This window comes from Medicago sativa, chromosome 2, assembly GCF_051527215.1.
Source record: "Medicago sativa cultivar Bolivia chromosome 2, Bolivia_mono, whole genome shotgun sequence".
Taxonomy (NCBI): Eukaryota; Viridiplantae; Streptophyta; class Magnoliopsida; order Fabales; family Fabaceae; genus Medicago; species Medicago sativa.
In genome coordinates this window covers 56,276,217-56,304,181 of record NC_140750.1, presented here as the reverse complement: position 1 = coordinate 56,304,181, position 27,965 = coordinate 56,276,217, and the positions used below count along the sequence as shown (strand labels likewise).

At 34.4% G+C, this 27,965-nt stretch overlaps 1 long non-coding RNA gene and 1 pseudogene across 1 annotated transcript; both read right to left on the bottom strand.

Annotated features, from left to right (window-relative positions):
- Position 1: 1 nt before the first annotated feature.
- LOC146949140 (putative pentatricopeptide repeat-containing protein At3g25060, mitochondrial) lies at positions 2 to 5,396 on the bottom strand (annotated as a pseudogene).
- Positions 5,397 to 8,257: 2,861 nt separating this feature from the next.
- On the bottom strand, positions 8,258 to 23,662 carry LOC146949139 (uncharacterized). Its single transcript, XR_015027149.1, has 4 exons — positions 23,486 to 23,662; positions 22,201 to 22,264; positions 17,333 to 17,485; positions 8,258 to 8,477 (listed from the first exon to the last, which is right to left on the bottom strand). It is a non-coding gene; the product is annotated as an uncharacterized LOC146949139 (long non-coding RNA).
- Between the last annotated feature and the right edge of the window lie 4,303 nt (positions 23,663 to 27,965).

Below are 27,965 nucleotides of genomic sequence, written 5' to 3'. Positions count from 1 at the left end.
TCTAAGCATATCCCATTGATACTGTACAAAATCAGAATCAAAGACTCATGTAATCAAAGTAACTGATTTATGCTATAGTTAGATGAAAATGATAGCAGTGGCAGAAGACATTAGAGCTACAAATGGTTAGCTGCAGTACAATTTGAGCTATCCAAAAAAGATATATACGACTATCGACTGACCCTGATACAGACACTGAACATTTTATGTCATCTAAGCTAGTAAGCTGAACAAAATTTCAGATTTATAGTTCTGTTCCAGCCTAATACCAACCAAATAGTATTTTATTTGTTCAAATAGCACAAAATAGCGTACTTAAGAAGTCTAAACCCATATTAAAATGATAAGTATACATTGTGAAGAACTACTTCATCTTTAAGCATCTCACATGAAATTAATTCTTCTTCGAACACAATTATCATCATCGAAACCCATATTCCATATTCCAGCACCTATATATAGAACTTAACACAAGGAATGAATGCAATTTTCTTAAGCGAAGTACTCATGTTTTTCCAAAGATTTCTAGCTAACAGATTTTGATACGTGTTTTTGGCACAACCGTATTACAACTCGTTATCAGAAAATCTTTCAAGTTCTTTTATATGCTTTTCATCTGTGGCCAAATGTAAATCTCTAATCTAAAAAAAGAATGACGGCAATGAGACATAATTGAAGAGCTTTAATAGATTCAAAGGATGAGGTTCAATACATCAATGTCTAAGTTCCAAGGAACAATATAAGTCAATTACGTATATAATGTTGGACTGATAATATTCATGGAAAGCTTGAATGTGTATCCCAAGAAGATTAGTTCCTCAAGTTGAAGTTGGTGACAATTAGAAAACAAACTTCAAAGAATGGAAAACTTTCTTCTTCTTCTGAATCAATAAACTTCAAATTGTCATTCTCGAATCCTTCATACTTAACTTTGAAAATATATAAAGACATAATACAATCAGGCAACTCCCTAGTACACATGTTTGACCTTTTTACTCATCTAAATAAGATTAAGTTGGCGTGGTGATTGGTAACCGTCATCTAAATAAGAAAACATATGAATTCTCATTAATAAACTAATTACCAAATTTACAGTTTTCAAGTGTAAGATCTACAAGATTCATACAATTACAAAATTGTCCCAAGAGTTGTAAAAAAATTTAGTGCTAGAAGACATTTTTTGTAGGTGTAGAAACTTTAAACAATCATTCTCAGATAAGGAAAATTTGTATGGCTTTAGATTTGTGTGAGAAAAAGAGTTCAAACAGTTGGGCACTTAGAAGTCCCTGGGTCAATTATATAACTATTATTATCACCTAATGGAAAATTCACTTTTAGGGAATGAATATTGGCATCTTGATAATTCAACATGAATTGATATACAATATACAATATAATTCAACATGAAAATATACTGTCACAAATTCAGATCAGGCCAAATACAGAATTTAGAATGTTGTATTGTAAAACAAGTTGTTAAAGTCTCACATCGGAAACTTTGGCCAACAAAGTAGAGGTAAAGTGCTATAAATTAGTGGTGTAGATAAGAGTCTAAATATGCAAACAAAAGGTTACACTTTTCATACTATAGTCTCTCCATTCAGGGTGTACTGTATTGCATTTTGATTTGATTTCATAATGCATGCATACCGAATAGTACCGGTCTACATGTATTAAAAGTGATAAAGAACTTTTCAATTTAGTTGTTAAAAGTTTATTTGACTTAAATGCAGATTTTTGGTTAACTTCATTTTAATGGACCAAAAATATGAACCTTTTAAATTCCATTTTAAATATTTTTCTCTGTTAACATTATATTTTTTAATTTCGCCCCATCCCATTTGTTGTCATTTTTCATTTTTTGCTCCCTTATTGTAAAAATAAATAAAATTATAGAAAAAAAATGTTTTTAATCTGCTTAAATATTTCATATTTTGTGTTAAATCTTTCTTCAATTTTTCATCAAATAAGGTAGATAGAACACAAGTAAAAGTAACAAAATCAGGCTTGACCCTTGATAATAGCATCTTCTCGAAGAAAAGAAGTGCTTATTTTCCATTCATGTGTATCGCATTTGCAAAGATCGTTGTGTTCCATAAAAAAACATCTTTTATGGGCATCATATCGAGGACATTCCTTGAAAGACTCAAATCACCGCATTTGGCGTACATGCCTACTATAGCGTTTGTGTTTGTCAAGTCCCAAACTTTCCAATGCCGGAAGACATAACAACGTATCTCCTTGCCTGTTCTCAAGCTTTCTGGGAGAGAGCAAGCTCATAAGATACGACTAATTGTTATTTCATCAAGTTTAAATCCCGTTTGCATCTTCCTAAACATCTCCATCGCCTCTTCTATTAGTCTGTTCTCCACGCACCCACCAATAACAACATTCCATGTAATTTTATCTATTGTGACTCCATCTTTGCTCGTATTCTTTGTTTGTGAAGTATGTTGTTAAAACTTCATTCAATGAAATAGCATCTCGATGAGGCATCAAATCAAATACTACTTGAGCTTCCCTAACACAGACATTTTGCATACAAGTTCACCAAGGCATTACAAACACGCAAATTTTCTACCATACCATGTCTCATCGCAAATCCATGAATTTCTTTACCTGATTTCAAATCTTGCAAATCCGAGCACAAAGGCAATATACTAAGCACAGTCACCAGATTCAGTTTCACCACATTCTCTCCCATTCCATGACAAACCTTAAGACCTTGCTGAGCAAATCCACAATTCACATAGCACGAGAACAAGGAGTTCCAAGAAACAACATCTAGATGAGGTATCAAATCGAAATTCGAATAGTGTTTGAGCTTTTGTTACACATGAACATTTTGCATACCGGTTCACAAGGGCATTGCAAACAAAAACATTTTCTACCATCCCATGTCTCACCGCAAATCCATGAATTGTAAATATTTCAAATATTTCAAATCCAGTCATGCAGGCAAGATGCTAGACACGGTCACAGGATCCAGTTTCACTCTATTCCACCCTATTTCAAAAGAAAACATTCTGTTGTTTTTGGATTTCCAAACTGTTGTATTTGAATTTCCAAATTTTATTATCTACCGAAGTTGTTACTAGGTTGAGTCACGACCAGGTCGCTCTTTTTAAGACGTTTCGTGGCACTACCCAAAATTGTGCAAGGTAGACTATCAACCACGCCGCCTCCAGGATAAAACAAGCCCAGCTACAACTGTTCGATTAACTACTGCACTGTAGAAAATCGTTCGAGATTTACACCTTCAAATATGGTACTAAGACCACTCTTTAATACTGAAACCACTTTAATATGGTATTATTACCATTCTATATGGTGTTAAGACCACTTAAATATGATGTTTCCACCATTCTAACCTTTAAGTTCTCCAAACTTTCAATATGGTACTACGACCACTCAAATATGGTGATACCACCATTTCTCCTCAAATAGAAAAATATTTAAATAATTTATATACTGTTAAGATCATTCATAATTCCGACGGGACATTATTATTACGAAAGGGACTATGATCTTAATAGTACTCTTTATTCCGAAGGGACTTAGATTATCGAAGGGACTATGAACTTAAGACCACTCTTAATTCCGAAGGGACATTAAACCGAAAAGGGACTATGGTCTTAAGAACACTCTTAATTCCGAAGGGACAGAAAGGAGTAGAAGCAGAAGAAACTCGTTAACACAAGTCGGAGGGAGAAGAGAGAAACCGCACAGGAAGCATCAACTGTGCGATTTGGTGTGTTTTTTTGAACTGAGTGGAGTCCTCTATTTATATAGAGATTTTGTAACTGTTTTAGCACAAATTGCGACAACAGTTACTCTTAATGGATAAAGTTAAAATGAAGTTTATCCATTAATCAGTTCAACAACACTTGTGGATAGGATCAAAAGAAACAAATCCACAAAAGTGGAGGAAACAAACTATTAGATTTGAATGAAGGAAATATAAGAAATTCAATTAAATTCTTATTCTTATCACAACCACCATAAGCTAAATTTATGGGAAGTGATATTCTTGAATAAAAATAATAATTACTATTATTTTTATTATTATTAAGTATTTAAAATTAAATACCGCAATTTAACACTACTAATGTGTGTGTTCTATTTTATGCGAGACCCTCACACTCTATTTTTTCAATTCACAAAACATTAGATCAAAGTATGATTACTTGGTGTTTAATCTTCCAATTTATTTTCCAACATCACACTAATGTTCCAACACATTCAGACCCTTCTGGGGAAATCCACAATTGACATAGCATGAGAACAACGAGGTCCAAGTAACCACATCTCTAACAACCAAATCATGAAAACATGTCTGGCACCTTCAACGCAATTACATTTACCATTACCATAGGCATGAATCAATGCATTACCAATGAAAACATCAGACAACACCCCACACCGAGTTGCATCATCATGAACTTCTTTGACTCTCAAGGCATCACCAGAAGCAGCACAAGCCTTAACAACGGCCAAGAAAAGAGGCCTGTCGGATACTTGTTCATCAACAACGTTTATAATCGTTATAATTTATTTAATTTTTTTTCTTTCTTTGGATTTGTTTTTTGTTTCGTTCAAGTGTACATTGTGATTCATAAGAAGGTTTCTTATACTATTGGAATCCCAATTTATCTCTAATATATGTGGCACGTGCAAAAATGTTCACTAATGCTTATAGTGATGTGACCTCGAACGAAAATGTTGCGGCATGTAACACTAGTATAGTTTCTTCAACTGGTTATTTGTGCTACTCATTTTAACACTAGTTCAATTTTCAATTCCTTTTACAATATAAGGAAGCATGTTAGTGTTATGATTCAAAATAGAATACATTTGACATATCATATTTGGTTGAGGCAAATGAACTCGTGATCAAGGGAAATTTTGGAAAGAATTTATAGTGATCTTTTGATCAAGTAATTTTGTTTACTTACAAGAGTGCTTCAGATCATAAAGAATCTGTTTATCTTTACAATAAAATGAGGCATTGTTTCATTTGGTAACACTGCAACCCATATAATTTAGCGGGTTTAGTCATGCCTATGAATTTTAGCAATTCACTTTTATTAGCAAATGTAGTCATTGGTTTAGCACGATAGCATGATAACATACATTTATCCGTTGGTTTTCACTTTCATAGGCCATTTGATCGACTATGTTCAAATGACAGAGTGTTGGACTAGCTATGTTTATGTCAATAGAAAATAGACCCAAAAGCATATGTTTCTCTTCTCTATAACAACTAGATGCAACACAAGAGTTGTCAATTTTCTAGACTAAAAAAGTCCATAGGTGGTAAGGGAAGAAGGTTTTGTAGGTGTAGATACTTCAAACAATCATTATAACATACATTTATCCGTTGGATGTAGTGTCATTGGTTTAGCACGATAGCATGATAACATACATTTATCCGTTGGTTTTCACTTTTATAGGCCATTTGATCGACTATGTTCAAATGACAGTGTTGGACTAGCTATGTTTATGTCAATAGAAAATAGACCCAAAAGCATATGTTTCTCTTCTCTATAACAACTAGATGCAACACAAGAGTTGTCAATTTTCTAGACTAAAAAAGTCCATAGGTGGTAAGGGAAGAAGGTTTTGTAGGTGTAGATGCTTCAAACAATCATTCTAAGCTAAGGAAAATTTGTATACTCAACATGAATTGATGTACTCCTGTCACAAATTCAGATCTGACCAATTCAAAAATGGGAGAGCTTTCTTCTTCTAAATGAAAAATATCACTACCAAACATGTCATGTATATCAAAGTTGAGGTTCTTCCTTGATCCCCATTCACGAACGAATCCTTCATACTTAACTTCGAACAATAAATGGTAACTCTGCATTTTTTTTAGGCCTTAAAGTGAATAATATGTGGCAAAAGCCTATCAGCTCCAGTAGATGTAAAAATGCTTACTTCCAATCCTATAATTTGCTGCTCTTGCTGCCAGCAATCTTTCCTGTCTCCATTATGCAATTCATCATCAGAGGATTTTACTCGACACTAACAAAGGATTTTCACATAGGCTTCAGGGATCAAAGAAGGGAATTCATATGCTGCGCCAACAGTACTAACCTCGCCAAAATAGTTAGGATGGCGAGAGCATTTCCAAAGTCCAACTTTGCACCACTTCCCCCCAATTTCTGACGACTTTTTGAAATTCAATTTTTGTTGATCTGTTGCACCTTCAATTCAATCATAAAACCCACAGCCCACAAAATCCACCCTATAAAATCCACGGCCTATTGAAAATGATTTATATCGTTGCGTAAACCGATAGAAATCCAAAAGACAAGCTTGGCGTATCTGTAATTGTGACAAAAATGTACACCATCACAACTAAGAAACATAAAACAAGCTTGGCCCTCTGTAAGGTGAAACAAGAACAATCCATATATCACCTCAATCAAAAAAGGATATTTTGACACCTCAATCTGTAAACAAGTATTTTGGATTACCATAATTCTTCTGAACACAGATCCTATTTTCTCTTCAAATGATTGGGAAAATATTGTGCTAGTTCATTACAGAATAATAGTCATTCTATAATAACACATGGAATAATCTTTTAGGCCACATCGAGTATATTACATGTACATAGTAACACAATTTCATGCTTTGTTCACTACAGTTACATGGACAAGATTATGATAAATAGGAAAACATGTGTATCAACATTTCTTACTTGTTCAGCATGACTTTCAAGTCAATTTTTCTTACATGAACAACACTCAGGAACGAGTTCCATGAAGCCAATTTAAGTTAATCTCAACTAAAATAGAACGAAAATTCTATATACTCTGATCGGCTGTGTTCTTAGGAGCCTGTACATAAATTCAATATGAATATCATAAAGTACAACGATTGTGCTGTGTTCTTAGGAGCATGTTCATAAAACAGTCTACTGAATAAGCTTTTTATTGACCACAGCTTAAATGATTCATTGTGTTACAAACGTATTTTGTTAACATCCATTACTTTGTCATACAAGTCAAAGATGAGAAGCTTACTAAATGAACTGTATTTTTAATTAGTCTAAGATCATTTGAAGATTAGAATTTAGATCTTACAAGATTCTTTCTTCTAAACAAGACACTTCCCTGTGACGAGTTTTGCTTCTAAGTATATCCAATTGCTGCTGTCCAAAACCAGATTCAAAGACTCATGGAATTGAAGTAAATGATTTATGTTACAGCTAGAATCTGAAGTTGTTTATGACGAGTCTTGTTCAAATTTGAAGTTGTATATTTAGCTTGTAGATGACCAAAGTTTTTCTATCTTTAGCTCAATTTGTATGAAGGATAACTAGAATACTCTGAAATTGTTATATACCTTGTTGTTTTCAATAGCTTGTTGCCGATTTTGTTTATCCTAATAAAAAAAATGTTGTTATCAAGAAGTGTATTGTCAACCATAAAAAATGTTGTTATCAAGAAGTGTTTTGCCGAGGCACTGGTTAACATGACCCTTGTTTTTTTTTTACCGTATTTTTTTGTTAATTAATCTCTATAATTTGTTTATTTAAAAAATTGGTTATCTTTTTATTAAACATCTAAAGAATACTATTCAAATTTGGTATCCTGGTACTTTTTACTGGCAGTGCTATATTAGTATCTAAATAATATTTTCTAATGACATCGCAGTGACTGCCATTTGATTATGACTTTTTAAAAAAAAAGTATGATATAAATTTAAAGGTCCATTATTTATATACTTATTCAATGTTTTTTTTTAAGGTAAATAATAATTATTTATTCAGGCTTTTTGATATAATTTACATTCTCATTATGATTTCTCTTTTCTAAATTTTGTTTCATTTTAAAATATTTATTTGTTTTAATATATAATAAAATATGAACTTTCTGTCCCCGTGAGCATATCTCAGTTGACAAGGACATGCATTATTATATGCAGGGGTCGGGGTTTGAACTTTGAACCCCGGACACCCCACTTATTCACCTTAAGTAAATGGTGCCGCGGTTCACCATTTACTAGTAAGAATCTATTTTCATTTTATGTCTGCAGCTATTAGGACCTACAACCGAGCTCTGATACCAACTTTGTCACGACCCAAAAATTCACAATCGTGACCGGCGCACGAACTAGAACATTCTAGTTCGGCAAGCCTAATGACAACACTTAACAAACTAAATTTAAATAATTTTCAAAAATGAGTTTCACTTAAAATAATATCCAACGAAATTTCGGCAGAGTATCCTCTGTATTTTGAATATTTTCCAAGATATGAATCCTGTTTATGTACTTGTATTATCAGCAGAATCCCAAAGTGACATAACTAGGTGTTTGTACAATTCAAAACAAAACATTTAAAGACTACCAATAGCTGCAGATACATCGACCATTCAATTTATACATAGAGGAGACCTACCAAACGAATGACATTGACAGATCTTTAACTCTGCTACAAGCTTTCTACGCACTTGACTTTGAATCTGAAAAAAAAATGTAAGAAGAAGGGTTAAGTCATAAAGACTTAGTGAGCAGACAACAACCACCACCAACTAGAAGGGAAACACACAAGAGCACGATAATTATATTTCTCAAATCTAATTTTAATTTACAAAGCTAGTACCCATGTAAAAATATGATAAACTCACTATCAAGTGTACCATGCAAATTTGGAAAACTTTGTAACTTTATCAAACCAAATAAGACTATATCAAAATTTCAATGTCGTCTAGAGGTGAAACCAAATCCACAACTTTAAATAAAATATATAAATCGATTATAATGAAAAGGAGTCGAGACAATCAACTCCAATGGAAAATAAATATCGGACTTAATGAAAGGGAATCATAATAATAACTTCATAGAAAATATAAAATCATATTCAATTTCATAATACCAAAATAATCAACTTTAAATAAAGTATAGAAACCAAACTTTAGTGAAAATAATCAAATGGGTGAATCGAGAACTAGCTCCATCTCGTTGATAGCCCTCTCCTCCTAATGGTGGCCTTTCCATGGGGCGGCTCCATCTAACGGATAGCTCTTTTCTCTCGACTCAAAACAAAGTGTAAAACATTTTCAATTAGGGAGTTTACCTCTCATTGATAGCCCTCTCCTCCTAATGGTGGCCCTTCCATAGGGGCGGCTCCATCTAATGGGGTAACTTTACCTAATTGAAATCACATACTAGGTGCACCTAGGTCGTCGTCATTATAACCGTAATTTTCAAAACAAATTCTCAAAACATCTCAAAAACCATATTTTTCAACATATCGGATCAAAATATGTACCATCAAAACTCAATTGAAAATCTACCACTTGTAGTCATAAGTAAATCCAAATCAAATCAACGTCGAGTACATATTAATACCAAAATCTTCGAAAAAACACAATTCCAAAACCAAGCTTTAGAACATATCAAAACTAGTCAAAATTATCTTTTAGGAACATATCAAAACTAGTGCACAAAATATATGCAATCAATCTGATGAAAGTATATTCTGCATCAAACAAGATAAGTATTTTTGTATCGTCTCCACAGGGAATAGTGCGTTATCAATGACAGTTTAACATCGACTATCATTCCAAGTATTAAGAGTACTTGTTTGTTTGAATTGAAATGTAACTAACTAAACTAATTGCAAAAAGTAAAAGTTGAGATAAATAAGGATTGAAACTTGTTAGGAGTAGCATTCCTTAACCAAGCGTCACACGTAACCTAATGATCCATACGAATTCTAGCTTTGTAAACAACATTATCACAATCAATTCTAAACTATCCTTCGTGTCCAAAGTGATATAATTATTTCTAAGTTATCGTTTAAACATTCGTGTCCAAATTCCTTAAACGATAACAAAGTCGATCGGATGACTTAATCGACCGTGTCCAGCCTGATTAAGTATCCGAAAGCATTTCACTCTTGATTATGGTGATTATCACAAGATTAACAAAGATGTCAAGTAAGTTAACCTAAGATATATTGCTACTCTAGCTCAAGATTCAAGAGTTTGTGTCCAAAGCATCTTGAATCTCATTGAAAGCATTAACACAAGAATAACAACAATATTGAATATAAATTGCTAGAACCATATATTGCAAGATAAAAAGGATTACATGTTTAGCAAGATCAAGTACCTCTCATCCCAACAAAGGGTATTTAGCTACTCATCATCATGGAAGCCATGCAAGGATGGATTGAAAAGGAAGGATTCATTACACTTGTGATGTCTCAACAAAGTATTAAGATCCAACTTCCAAAACCAATCTTACTCAATGAAGAACTACCTTACTTCTCCCTATGAAAATATCTAAACTAAAACCTAAGAGAAGCTAAGAAAATATCAAGCTAAAATATGATAAGATATTTACAAAGAATAGCAAGTGGGCTATTTATAGAATTCCCACTATGCTTGAGCTCGCCTCGCGAGCAGCATTACTCGCCATGGCGAGTTCTAATTCCTTCACCATTAAGATTCTGCCACGTCACCCTGGGAGGGTCAAACCGCCCTTACTCGCAACGGCGAGTAGCTCTGCTCGCCTCGCGAGCAAGGGGGTGCTCACGGCCTTTTGGCTTTGTTTTGAAGCTCGCCACTGCGAGCTGCTGTGCTCGCCTCGCGAGCAGTGTAGTACCTGCGGCCTTTTGCACTTTTCTTGGCTTTTTCATGCTTGCTTAGTGTCTTGAGGTTAAATCCTGCACAATTGGGTAAAGTAAGGCAATTAAAGCGTAATAAGGCAATTATCGCTTTTATCTCGGCTTTTCCTTAAATTTCTTGCAAAACAAGTAACAAAAGTGCTTAAAATATAACATGAAAATATCACTTCCTAGCACTTATCAAACTCTCCCCAACTTAACTCTTTGTTTGTCCTCAAACAAAAGATTGAAAATCAAACAAGTTAATAGAACAAGACACAAGTACAAAAGGTTTTGAAAACTTTCTCAGATAATGATTCAAAATGAATGTGCGTGCAAGGCTAAGTTTCCAACTAATTTAGAATTCTACGACTAATATGAGATGAGTCCTATGTACAAAGCTCATGCCAAATAGTTCAAAACAATAATACATATATTCACGAACCACACCTAACACACTTCTTTGAAAGTAGATAAACAATTGAAAACAAACAAATGAGGGTTATGAACACACATCCGGAAATCAAGTTAACATTCCAATCAAGTTATGTGTCCATCCAAATATCATTTCAAAAGGCATAAAGAACATGGATCAAAAGGTCTTTGAGGGTTATAACTTGGCTTGGCTACAAAAGAAATGTCATATGTGGGGCAATTGAAATCAAAAAGCCTAACAATCAGGAACATTCCTTGTATCAACCATTAAATTTCACAACCTTTCCTACCAATCATTACAAACCCTTGGTGCTTAAACATGAAGCACTTTGATCTTGACAACTTATTTTCTTTTTGGATTTTTCTTTCTCTTTTCATGTACACATTGTTTTTCTTTTCTATTTGTATTTACAACAACATGTTGTCTTGATCAAAGATAAAATTACACCATAGTACTTGACATAAGGTTTACATCTACCTTCTCTCCCCAACTTGAATCAAAATACACCCTATTTGAATGTTCCTTTACTCTAAGGCAAAAGGGACAAATAACATTGAAAGTTTGGGGTTCAACAATTAAAAATAACTCAGAGTCCTAAAGTGCGTCAAAAATGAATTGGGTTTAAATTTAAGGGCAAGTTCATCAAGCATTGTGCTTATGAATTGACAGTTCATAATTGATGACTCCGATTCATTTGGCTCAAGTGGGTTAGCAAGTACTCGCTCTTCTCACAAGGTAGGCTATTTGTGGTCAAGTAAGTTTCACTCATAAACAAAAAATGTGCCTTGATCACTTCCATGCCTTCACACAATTTAAAACAATTATTTGATTTAACATAAAACAACTGAGTTAAACAATGAATACCGGTCTCCTTGCATATGTACAAACATTTGAGGTTTCCTCACTTTAGGCTAGTACTACGTGGTTCACAAACAAATAAATTATTGTAAAGAACTAAATGAAATGAAATTTGCACAAAGTACTCGTTCCATATTAGAGTAAAAACCTAGAAAAACTGGAAACTTGTACCTTGGCTTTGCGCTTTTAATCATAACTATGAATCAATATCAATCATCTGAGAATTGAAATTTAAGCTTTGGCTATTAAAACCAAAAGGGTACTTGATCATACAAAAAATATATGCTAAACATGAATTTAACTAATCATAATACAAAATAAACAATACTAAGATAAATAAGAACATCACAATACTAATTAAATTAATTGTGCCAACGAAACACAATACAACATAACACAATACGATTGTACTAATACAAAAATAAACTGAGTCATTAGTGCTAAATCAAAACACAAAAGAAGTAACATTGTTCAAAAAGTATCAAAAGAGAAAGCAAATGAAATATAAGGAAGACAGCAAGAAATGAATGAAAGCTTGATAAAATCACTCTATGAAGAACTGGCTTTCAAGACTTTTCCTCCTCCTTAAGATTGCATATCATCATCCGAGCCATCGTGAGAAGATGTAGCACTCGGTACATTTGCTGGATCATCTCTATCATCATCCTCATCACCACCTACATTTTCTCCCATGGTTGCATTCTCATGCCCTGCAAAGTCTCCAACCCCTTCATATGGACCTGGCATGCCCTCAGGCCAATTAACATAGTTCTGAAAAGCCTGTGGTGTCATGAACTGATCCATCACCTCCTGTGGGTAGCCTACTTGCTGCTGCATGACATACTGAGATTGTTGGAAGTAGGTGTTTGCACGGTTTTGGGCTGTCAGCATATTCCAAGTGTGCATATTGCTTTGATGTTGCCACTGAACGTAGCTAGCAAAATCAAAGGCAGCAGTGGGTTGGAATGGCATGGGTTCTTCCTGTGGAGGCGGTGCCTGAGAAGATGAAGCTTGCTTCCCCTTACCTTTATCTTTCTTAGATTCACCCATGATGAAACGGGTGATGAAAATATCATTGATGGGGTTGCGAATTTTCTCATGAACGGCGGAAGGAAGCTTCATACCGGTATCCTTAATGAGTCCCATGATGAGACCAGGGAAGAATAGGCGGGCTGCTGGCTCACCCTTCCCTTGTAAAGCGACTTTCCTCAACTCCCAAGCAATGGTTCGAGCTATGTCCACTGGTTTGCCATTAAGGATATAGTAAATGAGGGGGCACACTTCCACAACACAATCGGACATGTGGCTACTTGGCATGACATTGTAGAGGATAAACTTTTGGATTATTTTGGCCGGGTTAGTCATGAATTTGTATTGGCAGCGGTGTTCTCTCCCGGCTTCACTCTTGTCATAGTTGAAACCCTCAAGCAAAAGAAATCGTTTGATTTCTTCATGAGTTTCATCAACCTTAAAGTGCCCCAAGTTTTGTTTGGTGTGAAATTCATCATATTCATGGTCATGGGTTAGTTCGAAGGGATTGCCAAGGTATTTGTTGATGGCTGCCCTATCAAATTTAATGGTGTGACCCCGGACAACCGTCTCATATGGAAAGATATCAGTGAGGGGGTTTTCTGGAAGAGCATTGGCGTAAAACTCACGCACAAGCTCAGCATTTAGGTTGGTCATGGGGTTGCACAGTCTATCCCACCCTTGGTCTTTCAAAAGTTTAGCAATCTCCCCGTAAGGTCCATTAGGACTTATGTTAAACACTCTCTCAGCCCACATGTTTTGGTCGAGCAACTCGACATACCTCTCCTGATGAAAGCGGGATTTAAATCTACCCATATCAAAACTTTGGTTTCGGGAGGGTTGGGGTGCAGAGGCTTCACCCTTCTTTCTCTTTTGAGGATTCTTAGGAGCCATACCTACAAAACAGCCAGGAAATCCATACACAATACAATATAACAGTCAAAAATCTGTATGGAAACAAATCAGCACAATTGGCATCACTAGAACTTCAGACCAGAACAAAAATTTCAGGTTCTGAAGCTACTCGCCTCGCGAGCAGCTTTACTCGCAGTGGCGAGTTAGCAGATGAATTTCTGGGTTCAAGATGGACACTCGCCTTGCGAGTTATGAAGCTCGCCACGGCGAGTAACCCAGAATTTTTCAAAAATCCATTCTTTTTTCAACAGTTGTTCAGTTTCATGAATTCTAACCCTAAATAAAGCATTTTCGACCCTGGTAATGACCTAAAGTTGAATTGAATCATGCCTTTGTTTTGCAATTCGAATTTATGCCACAAAACCCTAATTTTTATTTTTCAAAATTTACAAAAGGGTTAACCAAAAGATGTGGCTTAGAGAGAAAAGCAATACGATATTGTGCATGATTCTGTTTCATCTTAGGCATCTGGGTGCTAAATCAGAACAAAAGTTTCATCAACCTTCAATCTTCTAATCCTAGGGTTTACATGCATTCAAAATTGAAAAATAAATCTGAAGCAAGAAGAAATGATTCAAACCTGTTGGAAGATTAAACTGAAGCAAGTGCAAAATAAACAGAAAAGAATGAGTGGCCTTGTCTTGACTTTGATTGAAACTTTGAAGATTTAGGGTTAGTGATGGTGTTAGAGAGAAGAATGTGAAAATTTTTGATGAGAGAGAGTGTAAAAACGAAAATGATAAGGGAAAGATAAAAATGGGTGGTTTAAGGAAAATAATGGGGGAGTTAATGTGAGTTAGTGGCCTTGGGATGTGTAACTGCCCAACTGAGCTTACTCGCCTCGCGAGCAACACTACTCGCTGTGGCGAGTGATTTGGTCGTTTGACCCATTTTGACTACCTGCATGCTCGCAGTGGCGAGCAGACTTACTCGCCTCGCGAGTGATGACAATTTTGAATTTTTGGTTTTCTTTTTGGCTCCTGCTTTAGATGGTTTGATGTATGCACATGATCCTAATAAATAATATGCCTAGAAAGCAGTAAAAAGACTTACAACGTTGGGTTGCCTCCCAACTAGCGCTTGTTTTACGTCGTTAGCTCGACGCCTTTTTGGTTAGGGCGGCCAAAATGAAACGGAAAGCACATCATCTTTTGTACTCCTTCGCTTTGGGAGAAATTCCATGAACTTTAGGAACAAATGATTTGGAGTCCATGACCTCCCTAGCTTTGGTTTATTGAACAAGGTGCAAATTTCATCAATGACTCGATCGATTTCAACCTTGTTCATCTTCTTCCCTCTTGTTACCATTAAATCTTCCTTGATTTGTAACCGTTCCTTTTCCTCAACCACCCTTGCTTCTTTAATATCAACATTTGTAACTACCTCATTTTGAACACAAACTTCTTCAACAATCTCTCCGACTCTCTCAAACATGTTTGGATTATTTTCTTGTTCTCTAAGAGTGGATTGATTGTTGGCTTGGCTATCCATGATTTGTGCTTGAATCAACCCAATTTGAAGTGACAAAGTCTTCAATCTTTGGTTAGTTATTTGCATGTTTATCATGGATTGTTGCATGAAGATGTTCAAAGTATTTTCAATTACCTTGTATCTCTCATCTTCATAAGAATGTTGCTGATACTGCGGATAGGATTCATACTCGGGTGGAGTATAGAAGTTGAAGTAACCATGATCAGCCATGATTTTGGCTTGGTGGTGATCCTAAAACGGACACAACTTACAAGAAACTTTTCTTTGTTTATCAACAAGGGGTTAATACAAACAACTATCAAATAAATAAAACTATTTACGGATTATATACAAATACTTAAAACGATATATCAATCGTTCTATCTATAATAACTAAACACCATTCCCCAGCAACGGCGCCATTTTGATGAAAGTATATTCTGCATCAAACAAGATAAGTATTTTTGTATCGTCTCCACAGGGAATAGTGCGTTATCAATGACAGTTTAACATCGACTATCATTCCAAGTATTAAGAGTACTTGTTTGTTTGAATTGAAATGTAACTAACTAAACTAATTGCAAAAAGTAAAAGTTGAGATAAATAAGGATTGAAACTTGTTAGGAGTAGCATTCCTTAACCAAGCGTCACACGTAACCTAATGATCCATACGAATTCTAGCTTTGTAAACAACATTATCACAATCAATTCTAAACTATCCTTCGTGTCCAAAGTGATATAATTATTTCTAAGTTATCGTTTAAACATTCGTGTCCAAATTCCTTAAACGATAACAAAGTCGATCGGATGACTTAATCGACCGTGTCCAGCCTGATTAAGTATCCGAAAGCATTTCACTCTTGATTATGGTGATTATCACAAGATTAACAAAGATGTCAAGTAAGTTAACCTAAGATATATTGCTACTCTAGCTCAAGATTCAAGAGTTTGTGTCCAAAGCATCTTGAATCTCATTGAAAGCATTAACACAAGAATAACAACAATATTGAATATAAATTGCTAGAACCATATATTGCAAGATAAAAAGGATTACATGTTTAGCAAGATCAAGTACCTCTCATCCCAACAAAGGGTATTTAGCTACTCATCATCATGGAAGCCATGCAAGGATGGATTGAAAAGGAAGGATTCATTACACTTGTGATGTCTCAACAAAGTATTAAGATCCAACTTCCAAAACCAATCTTACTCAATGAAGAACTACCTTACTTCTCCCTATGAAAATATCTAAACTAAAACCTAAGAGAAGCTAAGAAAATATCAAGCTAAAATATGATAAGATATTTACAAAGAATAGCAAGTGGGCTATTTATAGAATTCCCACTATGCTTGAGCTCGCCTCGCGAGCAGCATTACTCGCCATGGCGAGTTCTAATTCCTTCACCATTAAGATTCTGCCACGTCACCCTGGGAGGGTCAAACCGCCCTTACTCGCAACGGCGAGTAGCTCTGCTCGCCTCGCGAGCAAGGGGGTGCTCACGGCCTTTTGGCTTTGTTTTGAAGCTCGCCACTGCGAGCTGCTGTGCTCGCCTCGCGAGCAGTGTAGTACCTGCGGCCTTTTGCACTTTTCTTGGCTTTTTCATGCTTGCTTAGTGTCTTGAGGTTAAATCCTGCACAATTGGGTAAAGTAAGGCAATTAAAGCGTAATAAGGCAATTATCGCTTTTATCTCGGCTTTTCCTTAAATTTCTTGCAAAACAAGTAACAAAAGTGCTTAAAATATAACATGAAAATATCACTTCCTAGCACTTATCACAATCCTCTTTTTTTTTTTTCAAACCATTTGCTCAATAAGTCATGGCTAAATCCAAATAGAGACCATAATAATATCGATGACTTTAAACATAATTATCATTGAGAAGAAAAATGTTCAAAGGGTGTGCTCCCCATTTTTATGAACACTTTAACATAGTAAATTATCAAAATATCAATCATATTAATAGTGAAAGTATGTGATAATGATCGTTATCAACTCACAGTTATGACGAATCAACAAAGTTTGCTCTCTAACCACTCCTGAAGAAGCATGTGAAGCATCCGACGTCATATCTCCAAGAAGTCTCAATGAACAACTTTCACCATATGGGTATTCCTCTTCTTTCCCAAGGCACAAATTCAAATCCCAAAATTCTACCAAATAGAGCTTGTACTATGAAATAGATGCATAATATTTATTTTGGGTGTTTGATTTGTGGAAGTAATTTGATGATTTGGGAAAAGGAAGAAACAAAATGAAAAGGAAAGTGAAAACAGAGAGAGGGAGTTACGGGAGGGAGTAAGAAGAAGTGAGGGAAATGTTGTGGTTTTTCTTCCCATGTGTGTGTGTGTCTAGTAAGTTCCATTATATATTATATTATTATTACTTATTTATTTATTTTATTATTTTATTTTCCCTTATAATGGAACGGTGTGTTACATTCTTCCCCCTTAAGAAAATTCGTCCTCGAATTTTTTAATTACTAACCTTAATTTTGAATAAGTATGGATACTTCGCACGCATTATTTCTTCGGGTTTCCATGTGGTTCACCAGATGGTTCTAGCCATAGAACCTTTACCAAAACAGTGTTCTTTGAACATAAAGGTTTCACTTTCTTATCTATTATAGCTGTCGAATGACCGATGCAACACAAACTCTCGTTTAACTTCACATATTCATGACTAATAACACTAGAACGGTCATAAAGGTACTTCCGAAACATAGCTATTTGAAAGACTACATGAATTATCCAATGGAAGTGCCAAACGATAAGCTACATGTTCGACTCTCTTTAAAATCTTAAATGTCCCAATGCACCTTGGACTTGTATTGTATTGCCATTATACTACACTACAAACTCATTTCACTAGTGATAGTTGTAAGATAAATGTTCTCCAATTGTGAACTCTAAAAGGCAACACCTCTTATCAACATAAGTTTTTTACCTACTCTAAGCTATTACTTAATGATCTTGGATCAATTTAACCTTTGAAATGACATCTTGAATCAATTTTCTCAAGCTTCTAACCAACCTATGTAAGGGTCACACTACCTACAATACATATCCTCCAAGGGTAATATCTGAATACTAGATTGGTAACTATTGTTATATCCAAATTCCATCTTAGACAAATATCGATCCTAAATTACTCAAAGTTCAAGAACAAATGTACAAAGCACATCCTTTAGGATCCCTATATTTTTCCCAAATTTTCCATCATTCCTAGAATGAAGGTTGTTCTCACATTCAAATGAGTCACATATCTATATCATAAGGACCTCCAACGTTGAATGGTAAATTGAGCTTTACGATCAGAGATAATCGTCAACAACACATCATGCAAGGTGACAATATCATCCAAAATAAATCCTAGAAGACTGAGGTGCAATATTATAGTACTATTCACAAATAAGGAATGTGGAACCTTTGTTAACTGGTCTATAATCGCCCACAACGAGTCATAACCCTTTGAGTTAATGGTAAACCTGTAATGAAATTCTTAGCAATACATTCCCACTTTAATTCACACATTTCAACAAGCTGAAGTAAACTTACAAGCTTTTGATGTCCAACCTTTACTTACGCACATCAAGCACTAAAGAGGCAAAATCTTTTACATCCATCTTCATTTAGAACATTGGTTAATGCTATAACAAGAATGATGGGCCTTCTCTAGTATCTTTCTACATACATTGCCAACATTCGGAACTCATAACCGAGACTTTAACCACAAAAACACCATCGAAATCACCTAAGGAGTCTTACCGTTCCTCACATTATCAACCAGTTTTAGCACGTCTAAAATTTGACTAATCTCCGGATATCATAAACAATGATGGAACAAATTTAGACATGGTCAATAATGTCCTTGAATGATCAAGTTTCAGTTGAATTTTATTTACATTCTATTTACAGCAAGTTCTTGTAATTCTTTAAGTACGGCCTCTTCCTTTCTACTAACTGGGCAAGACTACTCATAGGCATCCTACTAAAATTATCTACAATAACATTTGCCTTTCTAAGATGATACAAGTCTGGGCAATCAATTTTTTTTTTCTTTCAAGAGAGCTCTATCCACCTTCTTTGTCTTGAATTTAAACCTCGTTGTTGAAAGATATACTTACGACTCTTTTGGTCATGTAAATTTTCTAAGTCTTGTCATATAGATGATGCTTTCAAGCCTTAAGAGCAAAAATCATTGCTAACACATTCAAATCATGTGCAGGATAGTTTGGATCATGTATTTCATTACTATTGGAATAAACAACATTTTCATCAATGAACAATATCACAAATTGACCTAAGAATGGTTTAAAACCCAATTCATCAAATCCATAAGAAGATGTGGGAGCATTAATAAGCCCAAAAGGAATAACCAGAATTTCGTAATGGTTGCAGCATGCATAAAGAAGTGTCATTGACATAAGATCCCTCTTAATTTTCAACTGGTGGTACCTAGACGACAAATCAATCTTGCAAAATCTCAGAGCTCCTTGCAGTCGGTCAAACAACTCGTCAATGCAGGGTAAGTGACATTTATTTCTAACTACCACTTTATTCACACTTTTATGAACTACACATAATCACATGTATCTATCTTTATTCCTTACAAACAATATCAGCGCTCCCTACGGAAAACAATTTGGGTGAATAAATCTCTTATTGGAAAAATCATGTAGCTTCTCCCTTAACACCTAAAGTTTTGCTAACTATTTGATTAAGAGGTATTGATGTCAATAAGTGTTGGGAACCAAGTCTATAGAGAACATAACCTCATTATCAGGTGGTAATCTAGGAAACTATTCAGGAAAACAAATTAGGAAATCCACACAACTTTGGACCCTTTTTAATTCTTTTGAACTCACTAATATATCCCTAATGAAAACCAATTATCCTTGACAATCTCTCCTCAATAACTTGTTAGATCCTAAACTTGAGGTTAAATGATATGGTACCTAACCAAGTTTTTTCTCAAATGGATAAAAGTGATTACCCAATATCTCAACTTTCACTACCTAGTTATAATAGGCTGAGGTGGCTTATTGAACATACAACCAATTCATACTCAAATCCTATCAAAAATCTATACTAAAGCTATCGGTGTTCATACAAGACTAGCTAATGGATGTGTCGTAGCTGCCAAGGACGATCCCTTTATTTATTTATTATTATTATTTTTTTTTTACCTACTTGACCATATTAAAAGCACAATTTACTATCTTTAAAACAATTTCCAGAGTGGAACCAACTAGTGCAGAATCAAAAATACTCTAACGGAAAGTGGATTATATATATGATCCATGATCTAATCTACGACTCTGCATAGTGCCCAATAATTTATCTACTGGATCCATCCTTTTATGACATTACTATTTGTTGTCCCTAATGACCGAAATATAACTTCAACACAACGATTATAACAATTACTGTATAGTCATTCAACTTGTCTCTTCCAAAAATCATGTTTACCGCATCCCTTAAGGTTTTGTTGCCTAACCTAAAGTATTAAATTTAAAACTTCCCCAAAGTAGTACAGTTAGATCCAAACACAAATCCACTTAAATATTCTCCTAATTCTCTAATGAACCGCTTGACACGCATCTCTTCTATGATAGGGTGAGGATCATGTCTCGAATCTCTGTAAAACAAGTTTTGTACTCTAAAATTGGCATAACCTCAATTTGTTCTGATCTTTCATACTCGTGTGCTAATTCATCCCAAACACTTTCTATAAGTAAACTAGCCATAAACAATCAAGAGATCTCAATTCATTGTAACAGAGGTGATCCTACTTATTTTCCACATGTAAGTGTATCAAACGAGTCATATACTACACCCTCCAAATTACATGAAGTAAACTCCCAAATTCCTTATGTTTGAGCACCCTAATGCCCTTCATAACCTCTCGACACTATCAATGAATTGCAATAGATCCTCACACATACTAGACTTATAAATGTAAGGTTTCAGTCCATGTAGGTGAATTTGATGCTTGCTCCTCAACAAATTTCTTATTAACCGTTAAAATTTGTTTGTCTTAGGTTAACTTATTGCTTTCCAACATAAACCCCAACAAATTGGTGTAATACCTTTAGCAATATTCTCCTTCCTATTGACACTTCAACACTAGCTAATCCTATAACTAAGCCACGTTTGTCGACATGAACGCAAATTCTCCATCATTTGATTTACGTCGACCACGAGTACGTTCCGAAACACGACTTCTTTAACTAAGGTTTTAAGTTTGGGCAATAAGCCCAAAAGGAATTAATTTCCCTTCTAGTGGAGATCTTGGTAATGAGTAACACACTCACTAAATGAAGGAAAATTGACCGAACATAGGACAAGACGACAAAAGAGTGAGACCAATCAAAGACCAAAAGAAATGACAGGATTGGACAACAAGTGACATTATCATAGAATGTTAATAGATTTTTGCAAGTAAATGGTGCCGCGGTTCACCATTTACTAGTAAGAATCTATTTTCATTTTATGTCTGCAGCTATTAGGACCTACAACCGAGCTCTGATACCAACTTTGTCACGACCCAAAAATTCACAATCGTGACCGGCGCACGAACTAGAACATTCTAGTTCGGCAAGCCTAATGACAACACTTAACAAACTAAATTTAAATAATTTTCAAAAATGAGTTTCACATAAAATAATATCCAACGAAATTTCGACAGAGTATCCTCTGTATTTTGAATATTTTCCAAGATATGAATCCTGTTTATGTACTTGTATTATCAGCAGAATCCCAAAGTGACATAACTAGGTGTTTGTACAATTCAAAACAAAACATTTAAAGACTACCAATAGCTGCAGATACATCGACCATTCAATTTATACATAGAGGAGACCTACCAAACGAATGACATTGACAGATCTTTAACTCTGCTACAAGCTTTCTACGCACTTGACTTTGAATCTGAAAAAAAAATGTAAGAAGAAGGGTTAAGTCATAAAGACTTAGTGAGCAGACAACAACCACCACCAACTAGAAGGTAAACACACAAGAGCACGATAATTATTTTTCTCAAATCTAATTTTAATTTACAAAGCTAGTACCCATGTAAAAATATGATAAACTCACTATCAAGTGTACCATGCAAATTTGGAAAACTTTGTAACTTTATCAAACCAAATAAGACTATATCAAAATTTCAATGTCGTCTAAAGGTGAAACCAAATCCACAACTTTAAATAAAATATATAAATCGATTGTAATGAAAAGGAGTCGAGACAATCAACTCCAATGGAAAATAAATACCGGACTTAATGAAAGGGAATCATAATAATAACTTCATAGAAAATATAAAATCATATTCAATTTCATAATACCAAAATAATCAACTTTAAATAAAGTATAGAAACCAAACTTTAGTGAAAATAATCAAATGGGTGAATCGAGAACTAGCTCCATCTCGTTGATAGCCCTCTCCTCCTAATGGTGGCCTTTCCATGGGGCGGCTCCATCTAACGGATAGCTCTTTTCTCTCGACTCAAAACAAAGTGTAAAACATTTTCAATTAGGGAGTTTACCTCTCATTGATAGCCCTCTCCTCCTAATGGTGGCCCTTCCATAGGGGCGGCTCCATCTAATGGGGTAACTTTACCTAATTGAAATCACATACTAGGTGCACCTAGGTCGTCGTCATTATAACCGTAATTTTCAAAACAAATTCTCAAAACATCTCAAAAACCATATTTTTCAACATATCGGATCAAAATATGTACCATCAAAACTCAATTGAAAATCTACCACTTGTAGTCATAAGTAAATCCAAATCAAATCAACGTCGAGTACATATTAATACCAAAATCTTCGAAAAAACACAATTCCAAAACCAAGCTTTAGAACATATCAAAACTAGTCAAAATTATCTTTTAGGAACATATCAAAACTAGTGCACAAAATATATGCAATCAATCCTCTTTTTTTTTTTTCAAACCATTTGCTCAATAAGTCATGGCTAAATCCAAATAGAGACCATAATAATATCGATGACTTTAAACATAATTATCATTGAGAAGAAAAATGTTCAAAGGGTGTGCTCCCCATTTTTATGAACACTTTAACATAGTAAATTATCAAAATATCAATCATATTAATAGTGAAAGTATGTGATAATGATCGTTATCAACTCACAGTTATGACGAATCAACAAAGTTTGCTCTCTAACCACTCCTGAAGAAGCATGTGAAGCATCCGACGTCATATCTCCAAGAAGTCTCAATGAACAACTTTCACCATATGGGTATTCCTCTTCTTTCCCAAGGCACAAATTCAAATCCCAAAATTCTACCAAATAGAGCTTGTACTATGAAATAGATGCATAATATTTATTTTGGGTGTTTGATTTGTGGAAGTAATTTGATGATTTGGGAAAAGGAAGAAACAAAATGAAAAGGAAAGTGAAAACAGAGAGAGGGAGTTACGGGAGGGAGTAAGAAGAAGTGAGGGAAATGTTGTGGTTTTTCTTCCCATGTGTGTGTGTGTCTAGTAAGTTCCATTATATATTATATTATTATTACTTATTTATTTATTTTATTATTTTATTTTCCCTTATAATGGAACGGTGTGTTACATTCTTCCCCCTTAAGAAAATTCGTCCTCGAATTTTTTAATTACTAACCTTAATTTTGAATAAGTATGGATACTTCGCACGCATTATTTCTTCGGGTTTCCATGTGGTTCACCAGATGGTTCTAGCCATAGAACCTTTACCAAAACAGTGTTCTTTGAACATAAAGGTTTCACTTTCTTATCTATTATAGCTGTCGAATGACCGATGCAACACAAACTCTCGTTTAACTTCACATATTCATGACTAATAACACTAGAACGGTCATAAAGGTACTTCCGAAACATAGCTATTTGAAAGACTACATGAATTATCCAATGGAAGTGCCAAACGATAAGCTACATGTTCGACTCTCTTTAAAATCTTAAATGTCCCAATGCACCTTGGACTTGTATTGTATTGCCATTATACTACACTACAAACTCATTTCACTAGTGATAGTTGTAAGATAAATGTTCTCCAATTGTGAACTCTAAAAGGCAACACCTCTTATCAACATAAGTTTTTTACCTACTCTAAGCTATTACTTAATGATCTTGGATCAATTTAACCTTTGAAATGACATCTTGAATCAATTTTCTCAAGCTTCTAACCAACCTATGTAAGGGTCACACTACCTACAATACATATCCTCCAAGGGTAATATCTGAATACTAGATTGGTAACTATTGTTATATCCAAATTCCATCTTAGACAAATATCGATCCTAAATTACTCAAAGTTCAAGAACAAATGTACAAAGCACATCCTTTAGGATCCCTATATTTTTCCCAAATTTTCCATCATTCCTAGAATGAAGGTTGTTCTCACATTCAAATGAGTCACATATCTATATCATAAGGACCTCCAACGTTGAATGGTAAATTGAGCTTTACGATCAGAGATAATCGTCAACAACACATCATGCAAGGTGACAATATCATCCAAAATAAATCCTAGAAGACTGAGGTGCAATATTATAGTACTATTCACAAATAAGGAATGTGGAACCTTTGTTAACTGGTCTATAATCGCCCACAACGAGTCATAACCCTTTGAGTTAATGGTAAACCTGTAATGAAATTCTTAGCAATACATTCCCACTTTAATTCACACATTTCAACAAGCTGAAGTAAACTTACAAGCTTTTGATGTCCAACCTTTACTTACGCACATCAAGCACTAAAGAGGCAAAATCTTTTACATCCATCTTCATTTAGAACATTGGTTAATGCTATAACAAGAATGATGGGCCTTCTCTAGTATCTTTCTACATACATTGCCAACATTCGGAACTCATAACCGAGACTTTAACCACAAAAACACCATCGAAATCACCTAAGGAGTCTTACCGTTCCTCACATTAGCATAGTGCTGTGTTCTTAGGATATTCTCCCAACCATAAAGGTTACAATTCTCTTGCTTCCAATGGACACTTTAATATAGGTACGCAAATATGTTATGCTTGTTTCATACTACTTCCATGCATTCTGTCGCAGGCACTTCGTCGTATTATTCTTTAAGCATCATACATTGTCTCCTTTCCCGCTAAATCAGATTCCTTCCAAATATCAATCCAAATTGTACATAGCAGATTGAGAGTTTTTCTTAAACATTGTCACTCCATTAAGGAAATAATTGCACAGAAAGAAGTAACATTCGGAGGTAATACGGTAGGTTGATTATTTAAAAACTGTGATCTGTGAGGCACTAATTGCCTACATCAGGAAATGATTTGAATAGCTTGATTATTGGAGCTTATATTTTTGTCCATCATTGAAATCCATACTCCATATTCCCGCACCTATATATAGAACTTACCACAAGGAATGGATGCAATTTTCTTAGAACAACTCATGTTTTTCCAAAGATCTCTAGCTAAGAGATTTTGTAAGTGTTTTTGGCACAACCGTATTTCAACTCGTTACGAGAAAATCTTTCAAATCATCCTGAAGCTTGCAATGATACCGAAGGCAGGTGGGATTTCTTGATTCCTAGCTGTGTTCCAAAAGGATTTAAAGGATGATAGGTTCATTAATGCATCAATGTCTAAGTTCCAAGGAACAATATAAGTCAATTACGTATATAATGTTGGACTGATAATATTGATGGAAAGATTGAATGTGCATCCATAGAAGATTAATTCCTCAAGTTGGTGGCAATAAGAAAACAAACTTCAATGAATGGAGAACTTTCGTCTTCTGAATCAATAAACTTCAAAGTCATTCACGAATCCTTCGTACTTAAATTTGGAAATATATAAAGACAAAATACAATCAGGCAACTCCCCAGTATTCTCAATACACACATGTTTGACCTTTTTACTCATCTAAATAAGATTAAGTTGGCGTGGTGATTGGTAACCGTCATCTAAATAAGAAAACATACGAACTCTCCTTAATAAACTTGGATATTGCAGCAAAGTTTAATCTAACTGATTACCAAATTTATAGTTTTCAAGTGTGAGATCTACAGGATTCATACAATTACAAAATAGACCCAAGAGTTGTAGATTTTTTTAGTGATAGAAGACATTTTTGTAGGTGTAGACACTTTAAACAATAATTCTCAAATAAGGAAAATTTGTATGGCTTTAGTCTCAAAATCAAATCATTATCTTGAGATTTGAGTGAGAAAAGGAGTTCAAACTGTTGGGCACCTTTAGAACTTAGAAGTCATGGGTCAATTACTATTACTATCACCTAATGGAAAATTCACTTTTAGGAAATGAATATTGGCATCTTGATAATTCAACATAAATTGATGATATACTATAGTATACTGTTGTCATAAATTCAATGAAGGGGACAGTTATTAAAGTCCCACATCGGAAACTTTAGCAACAAACCAGAAGTATAGTGGCTATAAATGAGTGGCATAGTTAAAAGGCAAAATATGCAAACAAAAGGTTCCACTTTTCATTGCATGTCATCTCATACAAAGAGTATATTGTATTGCATTTTTGATTATATAATAATGCATGCAATGATTTATTTATTGAATGGGGTGTCTATCAATTAAAAGTGATAAAGAACCTTTCAATTTAGTTGTTAACTTTATTTTAAGGGACCAAAAATATGATTATAAATCATTTAAATTCCATTTTAAATACAGATTTTTGCCCCTTATCATTTTTTTAATTTCGCCCCATCCCATTTGTGTTCATTTTAATAGATAAAATTTGAGGAAAAAATATTTTTAGTCCCCTTAAATATTTCATTATTTGTTTTAAATCTTTCTTCAATTCACTACCAAAAAAAAAAATCTTTCTTCAATTAATCGACTCTCCAAAAATTTTCCATTTTCTTTCAAAAAAAATTAGAATTTCCATCAGAAATTTTGGCAAAATGACGTGTATTTTTTTAATGATCCGGTAATTTATTTGCTACATTAGGTAGTTATGTGCATTTGTTACCAAAATGTTAATTTTTCTAATTTTAAATGCTGGAGAACTTGTTATTATGTCTTTATATATGCTTATTATTATATAATTTTAGTGTGTTTTTACACGTCATGATCTTATATGCTTATTATTATAGTTTTAGTGTTTTTTTGTACACATTATTATATTAAAAGTGCTTTGAGCTAGTTGTAATTTTCTTTCCATTCGATATTTATTGTTTAGTTTAAACTAGTGAGTACAATGTTCAATAATGTTTTTTTTCTTCTTCAAGATATGTTTGGTGTACACTTTATGGTGAAAAGACCAAGTGAAGAATATTGATGCCACTTGAAGAAGCTGTCTCTGTTGTGATGTCTCCTCCGATAGACCGGAACTTGAGTGGTGGTCGAAGCTGAACGTTTGAAACAAAATCTCTTTCGGGTGCCTAATTGATCACTGTTGGCGGTGATGGTTCTTTGAGGAGTTGTTGTTAGGGGATTCTTCAGGGTGATGGTGTTTTTCTTTGGGGGGTTTTGGTGTTTTTATTTTCTCTTTTTGGTGTAATACTTGGGATTTAATCCCCTTATATATATAATATATTTTGCCATTCAAAAAAAAAAAAACTTGAAGAAGCTGTGTGAAGCATAGTTTTGATTTTGCTATATGAAGCATTTGTTCGTATT